At 43.1% G+C, this 18742-nt stretch overlaps 1 long non-coding RNA gene across 1 annotated transcript; it reads right to left on the minus strand.

Annotated features, from left to right (window-relative positions):
- Positions 1–4350: 4350 nt before the first annotated feature.
- LOC311490343 lies at positions 4351–17621 on the minus strand. The gene is made up of 3 exons (XR_014699151.1): positions 17485–17621; positions 6937–7069; positions 4351–4672 (listed from the first exon to the last, which is right to left on the minus strand). It is a non-coding gene; the product is annotated as an uncharacterized lncRNA (long non-coding RNA).
- Between the last annotated feature and the right edge of the window lie 1121 nt (positions 17622–18742).

Consider the following 18742-nt stretch of genomic DNA (forward strand, 5'->3'; position numbering starts at 1 on the left):
AATGTCTTACTTTCATCGTTTGTAATCCCCACAAAGAAGGCACGCAGTAAAGAGGTAGTGTGAAATCTATTTTTCTGATTACAAATACATTTAGTATAAACTGAGTATTGGGAGAATTCAGGTTAGATAGTGAGTTAAAGAGGAAAATAACTATTTTAAAAGATTGTTGTAATGGACTCTTGTGACATTTATGTCATAATTCTGTTGTAACTGTATGCATTTAGTCTGAGAATTAATCATTAATGAACTGCAGGACTGCACATGTGTAGTACTTATTTTACTACATGATTAAATTTGAATAATTCACAGCATATTTGTCCTCACAAAGTAAAAGGTAAAAAAGAACTTCTAATATATTAGCATATTAGAAATCATATAAAATGATTTCTTGCAGTCCGATTTTAAGCAAATGAGCGGGGAAAAAAATTAAATCAAACCAAAGATGAAACCTGCTTAGAATTAGGAATAATTTGTCAGCCGTAACACCGAATGTAAACCACATTTAAATAATTGTCAGAATCGGTGGTGTAGGGCTTTGATCTGTGGGAAAAAAAAAAAATCTGTTGCAGATAGATGTGCTCCGTCGGGCCTTACCGCTTTCACATTTACGCCAACAAGATCAAAGAATAAGACTCATCACGTCACCGTTAGCTGAAATGGTTGTAGTTTATTATTATGCTGTATTAAATACAACGGAGAAAAGTGCATGCAGTATTGTTTTATTCCAACTGTATATCATCTGTTCACATTCTGTTTACATTTCATGCAATATTTACAGCGGCTAAATCATTTATAAAACCCTTGATGCAGTGCAAGCCATCTGTATATTATTCTTCAAAGGTCATATTTTTCCCCAACTATCTCATGCAATATTTTCTTTTTGTTGTTTTTCCTTCTCCCCCTGCTCCTAGAGCTAAACCCAGACCTCTCTGCTGCAGCCGGCGTGATCGAGCTGCAGTCTGATTTGCCTGTCAATTCCGCACATGTGCGGCCGCCGTTGAGGGTGGAAAAGGGGGAGGGAGCCGGGCAGAGAGATAAATAACGGCATCATCAGCATATCATGACACTATTCCTTGTGACGGTTGGATGAAATCTGGGACACAGTTGCATTCATCGTTCAGTGAGCTCTTCCACACAGTTAAACCCACCGACAGCAATGAATGTTGATTGTGACCTTTGCTGTGCTTTGGATGCTGGAAGAATTTTGGGTATTTTCAGAGAAGGGACGCGGTGTTCTTCATGTGATTTCACCAAGTAGTCATCGGCTTTGCTTGTGTGTAACATACCTGCTTTATTCCTTAGTTTTTTCTTCTTCTTCTTTTTGAGATACTGACTGAGAAAAGGCTGGCCACAGGGTACAGTCAACGGTCGATGGTTTTTTCAATTTAGCTTAAACTCACCGACAGCGTTGAATGTTCACTGGGGCAAGCATAGACCTGATGGTGACCAGGGATGACAATCTGCTTCGAGATGTAGACGAAGGATGTCTTCTCTGTGGGCGGAGAGGCTTCTAACGCTCACTACATCTCTCTCATTCTCGGCAAGGACACTGAAAAGGTCATGCATTATTTACCAAGCCATGACGATACCATACTTTCAAACTGGGCTCATCAGATAACTTCAAAATGTCTGAACCGTTTATTATCTTTTCATTTATATTAGATGGGATAATTCCGGGGTTAGTCACCGAACATTTGGCAACTAAAAGCATAGTTAGCTTTGTAAGGACAAGAATAAATCATTTCTGAAGGTTTGGTCATGATGGATCTTTTGCCCGAATGCTGTACCTGAGGAGAGACACAAGACAGGACTCATTTCAAAGAACAAGTCAGGAAACAAATGGAATTTGTGGTTACTTCTGTCACAGCTGTTGTGGCAGAGGTAACCACTTTGTCTTAAATCCTGGCAATGCCCTCGACGCAATGACGCATGTGCAATTAACTTCTATGACACATGGTCATTATTACACCAAAGACGGCGTCAGAGTATGGGAACGCATTTTATCACACAAGTAGCAGTTAGATGACTGGAGTCATCTTGAAACTCCTGACTCATAGTGGGTTTTAGTAAACACAACACCTGGGTTGAGGCTGTAACCAGTTTTCATACGCTTTACTGAATAACAAGCATCATGGCCTCTAGAGAGGCACCAGCATGCCTCAATGGCTTCATGCAAGGTGGAAGATGAGGACGACGGCACCAAGTGCGAAACCGTTGACTCACCCTGATCAATAGCGTCTGTTGTTTCGCTATGATGTGGTGCTGTGGCTAAAGACCGGGGCGTTTTTCTCTCCCCTTGCACAAATACCAGTAAAGAAACTGTCCACCACCCTCCGTGAAAGTTGTTCTTTGACATAGTGCTGAATCACTGCTCGTCTTGAGAAGAAAAAAAAAAAAAGTGCAGTTTGTGCAAGACTTTGTGAGAAGCACAGAAATCAAATGTTGCTGCAGCGATTGGATATGAAGTGACGGCGAGATGTGGCAGAGAGTCAAGATGTGGTCGGGTGATAAATGCAGTGTTGGGACACATTTCCAGGGCAGGATAAGGAGTGACTAAGATGGTGTGGTGGATAACTCATCTCCTGCCAAATACTCTTTTCACACACAAAAACAGAGTTAAAAATAACAGCATGACTGTCTTTACGACGGAGCAGCAACACGCAAGAGCTTTAAAAGAGTGCGATGCTGCTTCTGTCTCCTTTAGATCACAAAAGCTGCTCCTAATGTGTCATGTTATATATGTATCTCAGTTTATGTGCACTTCTGAAAAGCAAAAATAATATATATGTACATACATACATATATATTCTAACTCAAAATACTTTGGTTAAATAACAGTTTGCTAGCTGTGACACGTCACTCTAGCCTGGACCAAAAAGCACAGTCCTTGCTGAGAGGGACACTGCTAACTTGTTCTCTCTTCACTCTCCCCAACAGTGATTTGAGTGACAGTGTTGGAATTGACAGAAGTGGATGAGAAGGAATGTAGCTTTATAAGGTCTTCTCTGGCCGCAGGATGAGGGTGACAGTGGGAAGAAAAGAGCTGGGACACGCAACTAAAGAGAGAGAGAGTGAGAGAGAGTGCGAGAGAGAGAAGGGCCCTGAGCTGACAATGTGGCCCTAATCTGAATGACAAGGTCTGCACATCAGCCCTCAAACCAGCCTGGGTTGAGTGAGGATGGAAGGGGATAGAAGAGGGGAGGGGGGTTGGTAGATGACGAGCAGGCTAAGGGGAGGGAGGAAGGAGAAAGGGGAGAGCGAGAGGAATAAGAAGAGACAGAGGGAGGGAGGGAGAGGGCAAGCGAGGGTGTCCTTCCTTCAAACATGCTGGCCTTAATGGCACAGACAGCTCTGACATTTAACCGATGCGGTGGGGAGACTTGTGAAAAATTTAGGAGCCATTATTTTCAGGCCAACTATAAAAAGCTTTGAAAAAGACAATTAAGCTAAAGAATCATGCTGATCAGAGAGCGAAGATTAAAGTTTGAGATTAAGAGACTGAATTGAACTGTTTGGTCGGTCGGGAAAATGGGGCGACTACTGTCGAGGTTCTCTTGAGCAACAACCCCGAGCCACGGTTAACCAACTGTAGGGGGCATCTCCCAGTCGGGAACTGCTGCGAACAGATTGACGCAGGATGCCGGAGATTAAAGCCACATATGTTGAGCAGATTGCGAATGAAGTCGAGTTACAAGAAGAAACGCTTTAAGGAGTTCTGACAACTGGAAACCAGCGGAGTAAGTTTGTGTCATGGATACTGCAGTGTTTCACAATTAATAGCGTGAACCCTGTCAAAACAGACTTGTAATTCCACGTAGACAAATCACACAGGAGGGGATAAAATGACTCCAAAGCAACAGAAGAAACATCTGTCTCTGTGTATCGCGTAGGGTGTGAATTCACATTTTTATCCCCGGACCAAAAATGCGGCCGACATTAAGACGGAGAACGTTAACTTTAACTGTACGTTATTTGTACCGTTCTCCGTGTCATATCTTAAGAAAGAGCAGCTTTTTATTGTCACAATAAAGCTGAGTTGCCTTTGCAATCCTTTTCTTGTAGTATAAAAAATGAGGAGAGACAGTTTCTACCATACACATCTACAATTATTTTTGAAAAGGAAAATGTAAATTTAATATAAGGAGACATCTACAATCTTATAAAATTTATTAAAAGCATTTTTTTTTTAATTATTTGACTGACTTTATTTGCTTAAAATATAGAGGAAGGCATTAACTAGCAAATTAGGAAAAAAAAGTATGAGTAAGTTGAGGACTAAAATGGTTAGCGAAAACTAGGTTTGCATAAGAAAAAGTGGAAACCCCAGTTTAAACCTGTCTCTCATCTCCACCCTCCCTCCCACTCTCTCTCTCTCTCTCTCTCTCTCTCTCTCTCTCTCAGGAGGGGGAGGAAATTCCTGGCGAGGGTGCTGTGAGTTGTTGCTCTCTGCCTGCAGGTACAGACCGGCCTCCTCTGTCTGCCTGTCTGCAGATATCATACCGCGACGTGATCTGTTTAGCTGCCTGACTTAATGCTCACCTGCTCACGCGCCCCCGGCTCTCTCTCTCCCTCTGTGTGTGTTTGCGTGTGTGTTTGTGTTTGCGTGACTGCGTGTGTTGACTTCTTCCGTCTCCTTGCAGCTGGAATGGCATCTCCCTCATTATCCGCCGCCCTGCGATTACAGACACACAGAATGACAGATTTTTTTTTTTTTACTACGCTGACAAGATATTTGCAAATCATTTTTAGCGCTAGTCATTTTCTAGCAAACAATATGTCATCAACAAGAAAACGCGCACACACTCAACTGGAAAGAATTGGGTTGATTGAAGTAATTGTGGCAAAGGAAGTGGCGACATGAAACCTCATAACACTTGCACAGGTTTACCAAAAAGTAGCAACAAGCCATTGAATTGCAATTCAACCTCTATAGGTTCCTTGTACATTATAAATAAGTAAAGAAATCAGTTTAATTCCTACTGATGCATTCCTCCGTGTGAAACGGATGCATCCTGTGCCCAGCGGTATGTTTTTTTTTCTCTGTGTATTTCCTCACGAGCTTGTCATGGCACTGACAGATCCGAGCTGACTTGTGCAGCCGTGCTCAGAAGACACACACGGACACATTTGAGTAGGGGTCTTAGTCCAGCTGGAGGTGGTCTCCTGCCAAACCTGCAGGCGGGCTGACTGTATTCATATTCATCACACACACACCGATTGGGACTGACAGCGCGTACACACACACACACACACACACACACAGCTGGGCAAAAAATATCTGCCTCTGAGTAAATCAATATTTCAAGTGCAACCTGCTATCCTCAAACATTTATAACAAGAAACTACTTTGCTGCCTCCGCTGCATTATTCCCTCCTCTTTTTCTTTTTTTTTTTTTTTAGCTATTTTATCTAACGTCACTAAAGATAGCTACACTATAGATTAAAAAAAAAAAAAAAGAGGGGGGAGGCCATTGAGGAAAGAGAAATTGAGGTGGATGTGGAAACGAGACAGCCACAATTGGATGTAGACTAGCAGCAGTAAGTAATGTCATCAGATGAGTGGACTGGGGGAGAAAAAGGAAGGAGTGAATAATGGCCAATAGGCTGCGAGAGGAATGAGAGACACGGAGGAAGAGTGCCCCTCGACTCTCTCTCTCTCTTTCTCTTTCTCTGCCTCTCCTACAAAGCAGAGAGTGAGAGAGACTCCGTGGGGCGCCAAATAATAACCTTCCTTGTCATTATCATCGCCCAGCCAAACCGCTCTCCACTCCTCCTCCACCTCCTTCCGTCTTCAACACAATCATTGCCCTATCGTTTACAGTGTGCTAAATGGGAACATCAATAGACACATCCATTAGCAGTGTGAGTCCTTTCCTCTTTGATTCTCAAGTGCTTTAATAGCTGGCACGCACAGACACACACGGACACACACACACACACACACACAGGCGAGCTCACGCTTGCACCTCGGCCCGACTGTTAACCAAGCCGGCCCCGTGCAGGCCGAGCTGAAGTGATGGAGTGCATCATTACAGCTGGTTAGCAACACGGCCCCTGTGAGGGGTGGTGCCGTCGGTTAACCTGGAGCTAGAAATCAAGAGCCGCTTTCTGACACGCGACGCTTTGCTTCTTTCGCCTTTTGCGGCTGCGTCTTACTTTTCTGGCAACCGGGGCTCGCGATGGCTGCCTTGATTTGCACGGTCACGGGTAACGTCAGCAAATTAGATCTCATTTAAACCTGTGAACCGCTTCCTCAAATTTAACTCCAAACACAAAACCAGAGCTATTTAATTATGCATATGTATTTTTAATGTTTCAGTGACATATTGCAGATGATGATGGCTCAAAAATAAACTAAAAAAAAAACACTCCATATAAAGAGGCCAGTCTTATTTTTGGATTCCCGTTCACACCTTGTTAACCTCGTTCTGAACTTCAGTCAGAAGAGAAGAGATTCCCACAATGGCGCTTCACACTCCCGTTTTTTGGCAGGGTGAGCGAAGCAGGATGCTGGAAAGCTGGAAAGCCCGGGAGGGGCGTGGGGTGGGGTACGGTGGGGGTTGGGGGATATGTGGTATGGCTGTTAAACTCGACTGGTAAGGATTGGTTTTGACTGACGGAAATATGACACAGGCTCGCTGCAGACATGCACACACGAACGAATCACAAGAAGCATTCATGACAGAATCCACATACTTCTAAAGTCAAGACATCCAAATATGACAAAAGCAATCATTTTCATTAAATAGTAGCAATAAAATGCCTTTTTAAAGGCTATTTTGTGTCGTAATCCGTATGTTTTTTTTTTAAATTAACGAATTTGGACGACTTGGGAATAGAAGCTGTCTCCAAATTACTCACAGGAGAAAAGATAATGAGTTTGTTTTCTCACACTCACAACACTGGCTTCCTGACTCGGTGGTCTCTGATTCTTACCCCAACAGGCATGTGCGTGTGTGGCAGGGTGGTCGGCTGGTCGACCGCAGACAGACTCTAGGTGCCGTTGCATGGTGTGTGCAGCTCGTGTGCAGCTTGTGTGCACGCTGGCGTGCCTCCCTCATGTCTGGACCTGGACAGAAACCAAACAGAGGAGAAGAAAGCGCAGGGTAAATTCAAGGTGTTGTTTGATAAACCGTGCTATTAAAGTGCACACATTCGCAAATAGACACACACACACACACACGCAGAGGGATGTGTAGCCTCAGCGATGCATGAATGGGAAAGAGACCGACACACACACAAAACAAATTCATGTCACCAACAGTGTTTTACTGCACTATAGTCAATGTGCTCCTTTCACACTAAGTAGTTTATATACGCCTCCATTTCCAAATATAGTATGTTTGCAGTGGTGAAATGTGTCCTAAATTATTCAAGAGCCCTCGCTGATGTGTGAACGGTATTAGCGGTAATAAATCAGCACTTCTCCACTAAATAAGTCCCACGATTTTATACATACTACGAACCCACCTACTACGAAGCCAATTCTTATAAACACTCTGGGTGGTCTTGAGATTCGGTGGCGAGGAGCCAGGGTGTGTGTAAACCTAGGTGCTTTAAAAAGAAAAAAATACTATGATCAAGTACAACGTATATTGACTCAGCTGTTGACGTCTGTAAAACAAGATCTGGGTAAGACCAGCGAGGCTGTGTCGCGATGGCCGTTGTGTCTGCCGTGTCAGATGATGTGCTTTTATGCGATGCCCGAAACACATTAAAAGAATTTCTGGGTCATGACAGCACCGACTGTAATGTATTATATAGGACTAGGTGTCTGGCATGTCCAACGGCACGATAAGGCTGAGAGGGATGTGCACTGAGACAGAATGAACTATCAAAAAGAATTTCTGAGTGTGAAATCTTAAATTGACCAGATGGAAAGGGAGAAAATATAAATTCAGTACAACCTATGGTGGTGGTGGCAGTGGGGGTGCTGGCTAATGCAGCTTTCCTAATGTTCAGGTATACCTACATAATTTACAGAGTTTGGAAGAAAAACTACATCGACATGATTAGCAAAGTGGAAAACATGTAATTAACTTGATTTCAAAGGATGAATGACAGCAGAAAAAAATATTATAGGACGGGGAATAACGTTAACTACAGCTGCTACTAATTGTTACTTTTTCAAATTTAATTTAATTTGCTTAATTATCTTGGTAAATTAATTTATTGTTTGCTCGACAAAAAGTTGAATATAGTAATTTTATATTCTACTATTACTGTTTCAACTTAAAAAATTTTTTTCAAATCAATATGTAAATGAACTAATTAATATAAACAAGAACGTACGTAATGGGGCACGAGAAAAGCTTGAAAATTATAACTGTGCCAGCACTGTATAACATAATCTGACAATGAGGGTAAAAAAATTAAAAAATAAATATATTATTACTATTTGCAGTTTAGTATTAAATCACCTCACGGTTTTTCCGTTAGCCAATCATGCTTTTTTTTCCCTCTCCCTCCCTCCCTCCGCATCCCCTGATGTTTTCTTTGATTCGAGTGCCGTTTGGCCTCCCATTGTGACAAATAATGAGTCACACTGTGTACTTTGAAATCTACCGGTTCATTTGTGGTTAGTAAGCACATCAAAGTTCCTGTGGAAGCAATATTCATAAAAAAAATAATAAAGTAAGCCACTTTTAGCCGTATTAATGATCTCTTTGGGCACCGTGCTGTTCATAGTTTTAAGTAGCCCCTCTGAGTCCTTTTTACTTCCATCTTCTTTCAGTTCAAGAACTATTTGGTCCCTGGCAAAAAGTCTAATGAGTGGTTAGATGTTTCAAATACAAGCACTTCCAACTAAAGGTATCTATAAATCTGAATTTGACGCGTTTTCGACATGTATATATAAACGCAACCGTTTCCAGTTCTGGTTTGTTTAAACATCACTAGTTACATTTTGGATCGAGATCCGGGACTCGGCTCCAAATGTGAAATTACAGATTTGTGTGCACAATTTTAGGACCAAACTCAACTTTTATTTTGCCGTATGTAGCAGCAATCCAATATCAATCTTCTTTTCCTCTCATATAATACTCTGCAAGTTTTATTTTTTATTTATAACGCGGTCAAGCCCCAGCTCTAATGAAACCCGTGCTAAAAAAATATCACAGGTGTAATAAATGGGCCCGAAAAATGCCAAATAATTGTGTAAGTACTCACAAGTAAAAACACACACGCGCCACAAAATTATAATAACAGAAATCTGATCCAAAGGGGTTCTTAAAGGGTGACTTTCTAAAACAGGCCTGCCAGTGAAATATGGTTCTCCTGAATTCCACTCAGCCGGATCTACATTCACAGAGAAAGAACAATGATTGACCTTGGCCGGATGAAAAATTGCCTCAATTGTTCATACTTCACTTTGATGTTAAATACAGTGAAACAGGGTTGCACAGGAAAGCTGCTCTCTACAGCCGAAGGAGAAATTAAACCTTTTAAAGCAACCCTCGCCTCCCCACCTTACTTCTCTTTCCAGAAGTTCACCTCTGTTCAATTGCCTCCATCTGCCAGAATACACATGCAATTTACTATTTCTTTCTGAACGAGCTAATGCGTCCTTCAGTTACTGCTCTTTTCTATGTCGTATGTTACCTACGTACAGGCTTCTTTTTTTTTTCCCCCTCCTTTCTGCATAATTTCTCTTTTTCGCTCATTGTTTCTCTCCCTCTTCCACCTCCTTCTCTGCTCCAGTAAGCAGACTTGCGGGAAAACTGGGGAGGGCACTGCCACCATTAGAGCCCCAGTTGTTCAGATTCACTCATTTATATTCTCCATTAAAAAAAAAAAAAAAAAAAAGAGAGAAAGAAACCTGGACCACCCATGTTTACCAAAACAAAATACAACAATAAAAAAAAAAAAAATCAGTGTTCTCCCCCTCGGCTAAATCAGCCGGTTCACACAAAAGGAAAAGAAGTTGCGAATTAATGGACGTTTGATGGTTTGGTGGTGCGTGGAGTGTTTATGTGTTAACAAGAAGATGCTCTTAATCAGGACTGACTGCTTAAAAAGCCCTTGTTGTGGGCCTGGCTTGGCATTGCAGTTGTTCTTTTTCCACAAAGTAAAGGAAGTCTCCTATAAATTACAGTTTACTTCCACATGTGGCGTAAGAATGGCGATTACATGCGTGCTAACCATTATACCGACTCAAACTTTATCAAACCGGAGTAACAGTACACGGTCGCAAAATGGTACAGCCTACTAGTGACATTTTAAGGAAGCTACCGGTTCAAACAATAAACCAGGCTACATAATAAACAGTCCTTTTGCAGTTTAAGATCAATTCATTATTTGTGGCCCATTGGGCAGAGAACAAAACATTGCAGAACTTCCTCTAGCCCGCTTAGAAATGTACGATACTGATGCTGGAAAATCTGGTAGTTTAACGTATGCTTTGTCCCAGATTCTTTGAGCTACGTACCTTAAGTGCACTGAGAAAATGAATATATTTCAAAGAGTGCAGAAGCATATAAGCTTTTTATGGTAACCTTATGTACATAACTGTAAGCCCGTTTTGAATCATCTGGCTTCTATTCATTGTCTAAATAAAGGCTTGGATGGAGGCTAAAGTTAGCTACAGTGTGTGATGGACTCAGACGGCAGTGATTCACAGTTGTGCTTTGTGAAGCTTTCATTTTTAAAACGTGCATCTGTAAACGCCAGGTATGTCTGCCAACTGCTTTGATCAATTCTGCCTTTTTTTTTTTATTCTCTTAAACCAGGGGTGCCCAAGCAGCACGCAAGTGACATGGACGTCTTCTCTCCTGTGTCTGCTACATTGTGTATGCTAATCGCCGTGCTTTGTCAGTGGATGTCTGTGTTCTTACCATATTGGGCCTGTTTGCAATAAAACTAGTACAGACATGTAGAGCTAGACCACCCAGACGAGTCACTAGTCTTAATTATATCCATCCTCTGGGCGGGTCGTTCTGCTGAAAACAGACATCTGAGCCACCCCCCCTACCAATAGGCCACAAACCTCATGAAGAGGCCTTATGGAAAGAACTTTTTGGTGAACACATTGACCTTAGTAAAAATAACTTGTTCCAGTGAATGTGTTTATTTCCATCTGAGGCTACAAAGGCAACCTGACCCCATATTGTTCAACGCTGGTTTGTCTCCTTGTCGTACACCAAAGACCTGTAAATGATCCCGGACTTTATCTGAAGAGGTTCTGCAGGTAAAGGCCGGGATCAAACACATCTGCAGGGGTTTCGAAATCAAGCGGGTGAATTATTTACTTTATCACAAGAAGTGGGGTATCGAAACGAGCGCAACGCGAAGCAGATGAAACGGAGGAGACAACGCGCACGCTGCGTTAAGGAGGTAACTGCTCCAGGGAGGAGGAAGCTGTTGTGACTACACTGTTCTTTTTTTTCCCCCATGTTGTATAATTTTCAAGATGGCAACGTGGGGGGGGGAGCGGGGTGGCACCCTTGTGGTGCGCGCAGAGACATAAAGACATACGAAGACGCAGAACGAGAGACGGAGGGTGAGGGAGCGTCTGCACAGGCAGGACCCCAGCGACTATCTGCCAGACAAATCCTCCTCAGGCTTTGATCCTCTGCCCACTTCTCTCTCTCTCTGCGGTTTTTGTTTTCAGGCAAACAGCTGTGGAGTTTAGCCGAAGAAGTGCAATGAGATCCCCCCCCCCCACCCACCCACCCTCAAAAAAAAAGAAATGACGAATGTCAGAATCATCTGCAAAACAACAAAGGCGGACGAACATGAAAGAACGAATTCAAGACAAAAGAGGCTAAAAATAACATAAAAACATCGGCTTGTCCACCGCTTCCTTCCTAATGTCTCCAACATGCTATCCTCCAAGGATCAAGGGGTTAATCTGCTCCTGTTGTATTTAGCCGAGATGCTATCGAAGGCCATTTGTTCCAAGTAGCGAGGCTAATGACCCTGATCCGACGCTTGGCGTTTGGCCGGGAACTCAGGGCAAGGGAAGGTAAGTAACCTCATATACTCACAGGGGGCTGAGCTAATGAGAGGGAATGGGAATACGTGCAATGGTTCATCATCTACTTAGGACCTAGACAGCAGTGCCGTCTCCGTCCCGAGTCGACAGACACACACACACACACAAACACACACAAGCGGGAAAACGCTAATAGGAAACCCACCTCCTTTTCTGCACCTAATTTTACTTCTGTCTAGATAAGTGAATGTACTACGCGTAGCATTTTATCATCAATAAGTCAATAGCACATTAATTCCAGGACATTGGTATTATTACTGTAAACAAAAGAGTTCAATCATCCAGATGGGGGAAGTTTCCACTGGCTTTTAACCAGTTTACTTTGGATTTCAGCTACAGGTATCTGCCGCGTTGCTTAACTGCACAAAACTATTTCATGCCACAGAACATGACTCATTTTCTGGTGAAGTTTTGAGCTCTGGTAAGTCTTATTCAATGTTGTCTTAAAAAGTTGATACTTTTATAGACTATTTCTTAGAGTTAACTGCTGGATATTTTATTTACGTATTCTTACCTTTTCTAAATGGCTTCGTTTGCCCTTTTCCACTATGATTCTGAAATTTTTTATCAAACTGATGATAAAAATGCGACACATACCACCTTTAGAATGGCTTTTATTGCTTTTTAAGCATCTTTCCATAAAGTGTCTTCATCACAAATAAATACTGGAGGATCAGTACACAAGTGTATATATTTTTCAGAGTACCTTGCATTTATTAAACCACATAACAGCTGTTCAGAGTTGCAGCCATACACAGAGGAGCACACTCAGACAAGGTATAGCTGAATGTCGATGCCCCTGCTATGCGAGCCTGAGTGCCTTCTGCAGTGATGGGAAAGCAGCAGGGGGTCCACTCCTCTTGCCTTTATTCGATTCAAGTCGAGCCTGGCTGCCTCTTTCACTTCTGGCACGCATAGGAATATTTATGCGAGTGTATGTGGTAAAAGAGAATGGGTTCGGGGACAAGCACCCTCCCGCACCCGGCGCATGTGTGTGCTAAATGTGTTTGTGTGTGTCAGTAATACCTCCAATGGCAGACTAATGATAGGTCTTATCGACACCCAGCAGTGAATGCAGGCCTTTGTCTCCTCTCGGGACGCATTATGAAAAGCTTAGGGGGCTGCCTTTGACTCCTTTTCATTCTCTCACCCACAGATAAAACCCAGCGCAAAAAGGCAAGTGCTCCACGTCTCCGGCAGCGTGGAAAGTTTAGTCACAATACGACCTCAAACTCCATACCCTCCTCGTCATCAAAATAAGCAAAAGTTAGGTGCACAGCTCATAATCTTATAAGTCACTGACAAAAGACTGGGATTTACATTTTGGAAAACAAAATCACAATGCCTGAAATTACCATTCAGCTCAAATATATAGCGCAGTATAGTGTCTACGCGGGATGGAAAACCGCAAGATGCACGGGTTTGGCTGTGCATAATGATGATGAAGCATAGTTTAAATTCTTTTCAGCAACACTCAGTCACAAAGCAGGAAGAGCGATTTGATTTAAACACACATCACTTGCGACCATATGTCAGTTTGGTGTCATCTGCGAGACTTTCCATCCTACGTTTCTGCCCATCGATACGTCCATCACATCTGTTGGCATGTGGTTCCCCTAAATATAGAATATCTGGATAAAGTTGTAGTCTTTCATTTTGGTAGGGACTTTCTTTTTTTCTTTTATTTGCCCTCTCTTATGATTCATGCCTCAAAGCGTCTCACGAAACTGCCGCTATTTTAAAATCGATGCCGCATCCCTTAAAAAACATTTGTCAAAACAAAACATTTGTTAATGGCCCTTCCACTCGGATGCGTCAGCAGCGCTCCACAGTTTTGAGTGACTTTGCACCTTTTAACCAGTAAAAAAAATAAAAATAAATAAAATAAACATTTCTCCTCTTCCTGTGAAGGCTCTGTTCATTACTGAGCTTATTTGTGGGTTAGAGGTTGGGGCAGGGTCCCTTTAGACAAGCAGTTTATGAAATGAAAATGTTTTCTTTCCCAGTGATGGCAGCCGTTACTTCTCACGTTTTTAAGCGTTCAGCATACGGCTCCTTGGGGAAACGCAGCCGTTTCTATAGTTTTTTTTTTTTTTTTACTGCTGAGTCAATAAAATCCACTCTCTAAAGCTTGTTTCCCAGCCTTATTTTAAATGGGTTGTTACCAATAGCATAAAAGTACGTATTCTTACTCTTAGCTCTCTGTGTTTAGATTTTTCTTCCTTACCCCACGTCTGTTTTCCTCCATTTATCTTTATCCTGGCAAGACGAAGGTAATGGGATCTTTAAAGTACACAACTTCACCTTCGCCGTTATTGCCTTGACTTCTTTCCATTTTTCTTTCACAGCTTCAAACTTAAGCACAAGGGCAATAAATACTTTTCAAATGCAGTCTTTATATCAACTGCAGTCTCTCTCTGCGTTCATGTAACTTGTAGCATAGCAATCCAAAAGAAAGCCCCCCTCACCTCCCCAAGGCCAAGCATTGAGGATTCAGAGGCCTTATTTAGTAGGCAGGTAGAACTGAGACCGCCCCCTTTCCCATTTCTCGCAGCAATTACAGAGAGGCCAGGAAGTGCGGTATTTTATGGCCTTATAAAGACATTAGAGGCACTGCTCCATTGGCCCTCACCCCCACTTCCCTATTTGCCAGTATCTCCCTACTTTTTGGCTCCCTCTCGTAGATGATTCACCAATGCCCACTTTGAAATCTCTCCAAAAACATCTCATACCGTCTGCCATTTTGGTGAGCCCTTGTCTGCACGTCACCTTCTTCCTCCGTTTTAATTTTCCCCATCCCTGCCCCCTCATTCCCATCAATCTTTTAAGAATCCGTCCATTTTGAAACTGATGTGGCTTCAGAACTCAATAAAAAGCTCTCAGACTAATCTTCAATCCTCTGGCTGAGGGGTGGGGGCGTCTGATAGAAGAGCACTCTGTTGTTTCACGGAGTTCTTTGTGCGGACACAAATGTTACCATTTTCGACACTTGTCCATTAGGCTTTCATGGTTGTTCCCCAACTGAGTAGGTTTTGCCCCCTCACCATTGTAAACCATTGTCCATCATCTACCAGTTATTTTGCATGAGGGTGAAATTGTCAATTATCCGCTCTGTCCCCGAGTCCTGCAGTGAATCAATATGACACGACGGAGTGACTCATCTGCCTGTCATTTTCCAATATGCGTACATTTGAAATATGAAACCTTGTGACACACCGTGTCTGGCGACCCCACCTCCATGCACACAAACGGACACCGAGAAAGGAACCACTCTGCATCTCCAGTCCTGCAGCTTTTTAAAAGGCAGCTTAGACAGACTCGGTTGCTCATGAAAGGCCGTCTTCCGCGGAAGCAGAGGGCAGATGGAAAAAAAAAGGACGGAGGAGAAAGAGCAGTGGCATGTCTGGATATTTGCTTACAACATCCTCCACCTTTTTCCTTTCTTTCTTCCCAAGACTAAACCTGCATCTTTTTGCCAGTTCCTGAAACAATGGAATTGTGTGTAGCAGTACAACAAATGACTCCGCTAATCCCAGATGGTGGATACATAGTACATCCATCAAAAGAATAATGAAAGAGGGAGAAGGCTTTTTTTCCCCCCTCCTCAAACGTGTTGAAAACCACTTCCATTTGAAAACATTTTTGTGTTGTCCAGACGGAGTTACTCGCCCATATTGATTAAAACCAATTACTAGTGGAATCTGACAACCGCTTGGAGGATAGTTTCAACCATACAACGCTCCTAATTGCTTTTTTCATAATCTCAAGCCTTCTAAAATGGTGGCATGCCCATTTTTGGCGATGGTGGATGATCGTAAGAACGCGAAGAGTGAGGAGTCCTTGAAACTATCACAAGGCCGGTGATCGAGGTACGTAAGTGCATATAAGTGCTGGATGCACGTTGCATAAACTCGAAGGAATGGACGGAAGGAATTTGCAATTGCTCTAGGGAGAAAGAACTGAAGGGAGTTAAAACTGCAGTCAGGCTGAAAATAGGCGAGTGCAAGACACGAAGCGGCGCTGGTGGAGAGAATAGGGCGCACCTGGATTGAGTTGACAAGGCATGAGTTAACCTGAAATATGCCGAATTGAATTTGATCTGTCCTCTACATTACATCGTTGCAATTCATTTTGAAAGTGCTGCAACACAGAGCCGGACAAGAGAACACAAAGAGTATGGGGGAAAAAAAACAACATCTGAGGCCGCACATATTATGTCCTGTAACAGAAAAGTCCCAGGTTCTGTTATTCAACACATGAATCATCCAAAAGAATTTGACATTTATGGAGCCTACAAAATAACAGTAAAGGTATGTATACTTATGGGAGGATTGGGGACTAAAAAGAAGGAGTAACATCTCAAACACGAAGTGCAATGGATCTTCTGCGTCTGAAAGCTGCTGAGCCTGGAGTGAAACCAGAAAAAAAAACTAAAAAAACCATTGCCATAGTAACCTTTGGGCAGACGTTTGAGGTGGAAGAGAGTCCCGTTAGGAAGGAGCATGGGCAGAGGCGGAAAAAATAAAAACAACATTTTCTTTCCCCCCTCACTGCCTTTGCTCTTCAACTCCCCCCCCCCCCGGTCGGTGCATGGTGGCAGCCATTCTGTCCATGCTTGCACGGTAGAAAAATGATTCACTGCTGCTTCAGCCTCACACAGAGAGTGAGAAGATTACTCTACGAGAGACTGCTCACTTTGGGAAGCGCTGATACACAGTTAAGACAATAAGGTGACCCTCCTCCCCGTCCTGCGTTTTGCCTTGTGGGGTTTCACTGTTGTCCGAGGTAATGCTCTATTTTGTTCCTCGTTGCTTCCCTGTAACGTCGGTCCTGTCTGATCTAACGGACGCTGGAGAGAAAAGGTCAAATTTTCACAGCATGAAATGGATTCTGTGTGTCCTGATGCAAGCATGTAAGCTTCTACGACAACACGGGTTGTAGCTGAATGCAGTCATTTTATTCTTAATGACCAAATGAGCGAAGACAACATGAAATGCTAAGATTTGGAATTTCAGAGTGGATTATTTTCGTTTCTTTGTTTTTTCTGGTTTCTTAATTCAGTGGTGCATAATAGATAAATTATGCATGATAAATGGTGTTTATTTAATATTAAATGTAAATTACATGTTAAAGAAAAATGCTATAGAGAAACTCAACTATTTCACATTTGTGCAAGTTCTGTTTTAATAGACTCAATCACAAACATGAGTATCACAAGCAGGGTTGCTCATCGGTACAGAAAAAAAAAAAAAAATGCATGTGAGCGGAAAAACTAAATAAAGACAATAGAGAAAGAGGGGATTCAGTGGGTGACTCAGACAGGATGATGTTGTTCACCTGTGGCTCAGCACCAGAACCAGGGACATGCACTTGCACACATTGCAACAAAAACATGCAAACACCAAACCCACCCCAGGTGCACGGCTGACTCGGGGCAACCAGGTGGAAAGACAGACGCACGTAGGAGACAATGTAACGTCAAGTTCTCTTACCCCTCTTCAGTCACTCTAGTCAATTCCTCACTGCATTCGGCTCAGAGCGGTTTCCGCTTCCCTTCCTTCCCCACTGCAGACGAGGCCAACGCTGTTAGCGCTCTTCTTCTTCTTCTGGCGTCAGCTTCTTTCATGACCTGAACCAGCAGAGGATAGAAATTGGGGAAAACGAACCATTAGGAAACCGTGCGGAATGGAGATACCTCTACCGGCGCCTCTTGTCAAAGAAAAGAAATAAATATCTCTGCATTTGTAGCGTTTTCATTCCTTTTGGGAGACCAGCTATTGCCCACAAGTCAGTTATGTTTCAAAAGAGCTCGTGTGTAAAAACGAGACGGGCAAAGTGATAAGAAATCCGCGCGGTTCATGACCCAAAAAAAAAAAGCACGTGTTTAGAGTCGAGACACGTTGCTGTTGTCGCGCTGCATTCCATCCCAGGCGTTGTGTAACTATTTTAAAGAAAACACACATGCGAAAAGTGCTATTTTCTGGCAGCGGGAAACAAAAGGTTATAGAACGATGATTGTTGCGGTACAAAGCGGCTGAATAATGGCCATTTACAGTGTGAACACACGTGTTGGCCTGTTACAGTGACTGTTTAGTCTTTCTCCCTTTGTTTACATGTAGACCGAGTTGATGTGCGACGGTGCCGTTTGGATAATAATTTTCTCATGGCTGCACTGCTGCGTAAAAACCTGACACGGTTTGTGTGTTTGTGTGTCTTACAGTGCGCTGATGAAATTGCTAACAGCTGTGACAGCCGCCATCGCGCGCGCACAAACGCACACCCTTTTCATCGTCTCATTTGCGGCACGCAGCTGCACAGATAAAGCACGAGGGTTAAGCAAATATTGTACAATGGCCAGAAAACAATGCGCCCTCCCCATCCCTTGTCCTATCACTCACACACACCAACTGCAGCGTTGCAAGGAGTGAGCCAACTGTGTGTTTGAAAAATAAATGACTGGCACTGGTTGTCCTCTTTATTGCTGTGAGCAGAACAGACACCCCTGCTCCCCTCCCATTCATTTTAATCTCTTTTCTTGATGATAAACCTCCTCAGTCACACTCTCTCGCCCGCCCCGTACCCTTCCAACCGCACCCCTCCAGTCTGGTGTCGACCCTCCAGCAAGGCAGCAACAGTGCTCCTTTGTTTGCCGTCCTCCCCTCTTCTCTCCTTGCCCCCTCACGCTGCCCTGAACGATGCTGGTTGGCGGGGACAGAGGCATGCCTCAACAGGAACGCTTGAGGAGAGAAA

Source organism: Chelon labrosus (genome assembly GCF_963514085.1).
Source record: "Chelon labrosus genome assembly, chromosome: 7".
In the NCBI taxonomy this organism is placed as follows: domain Eukaryota; kingdom Metazoa; phylum Chordata; class Actinopteri; order Mugiliformes; family Mugilidae; genus Chelon; species Chelon labrosus.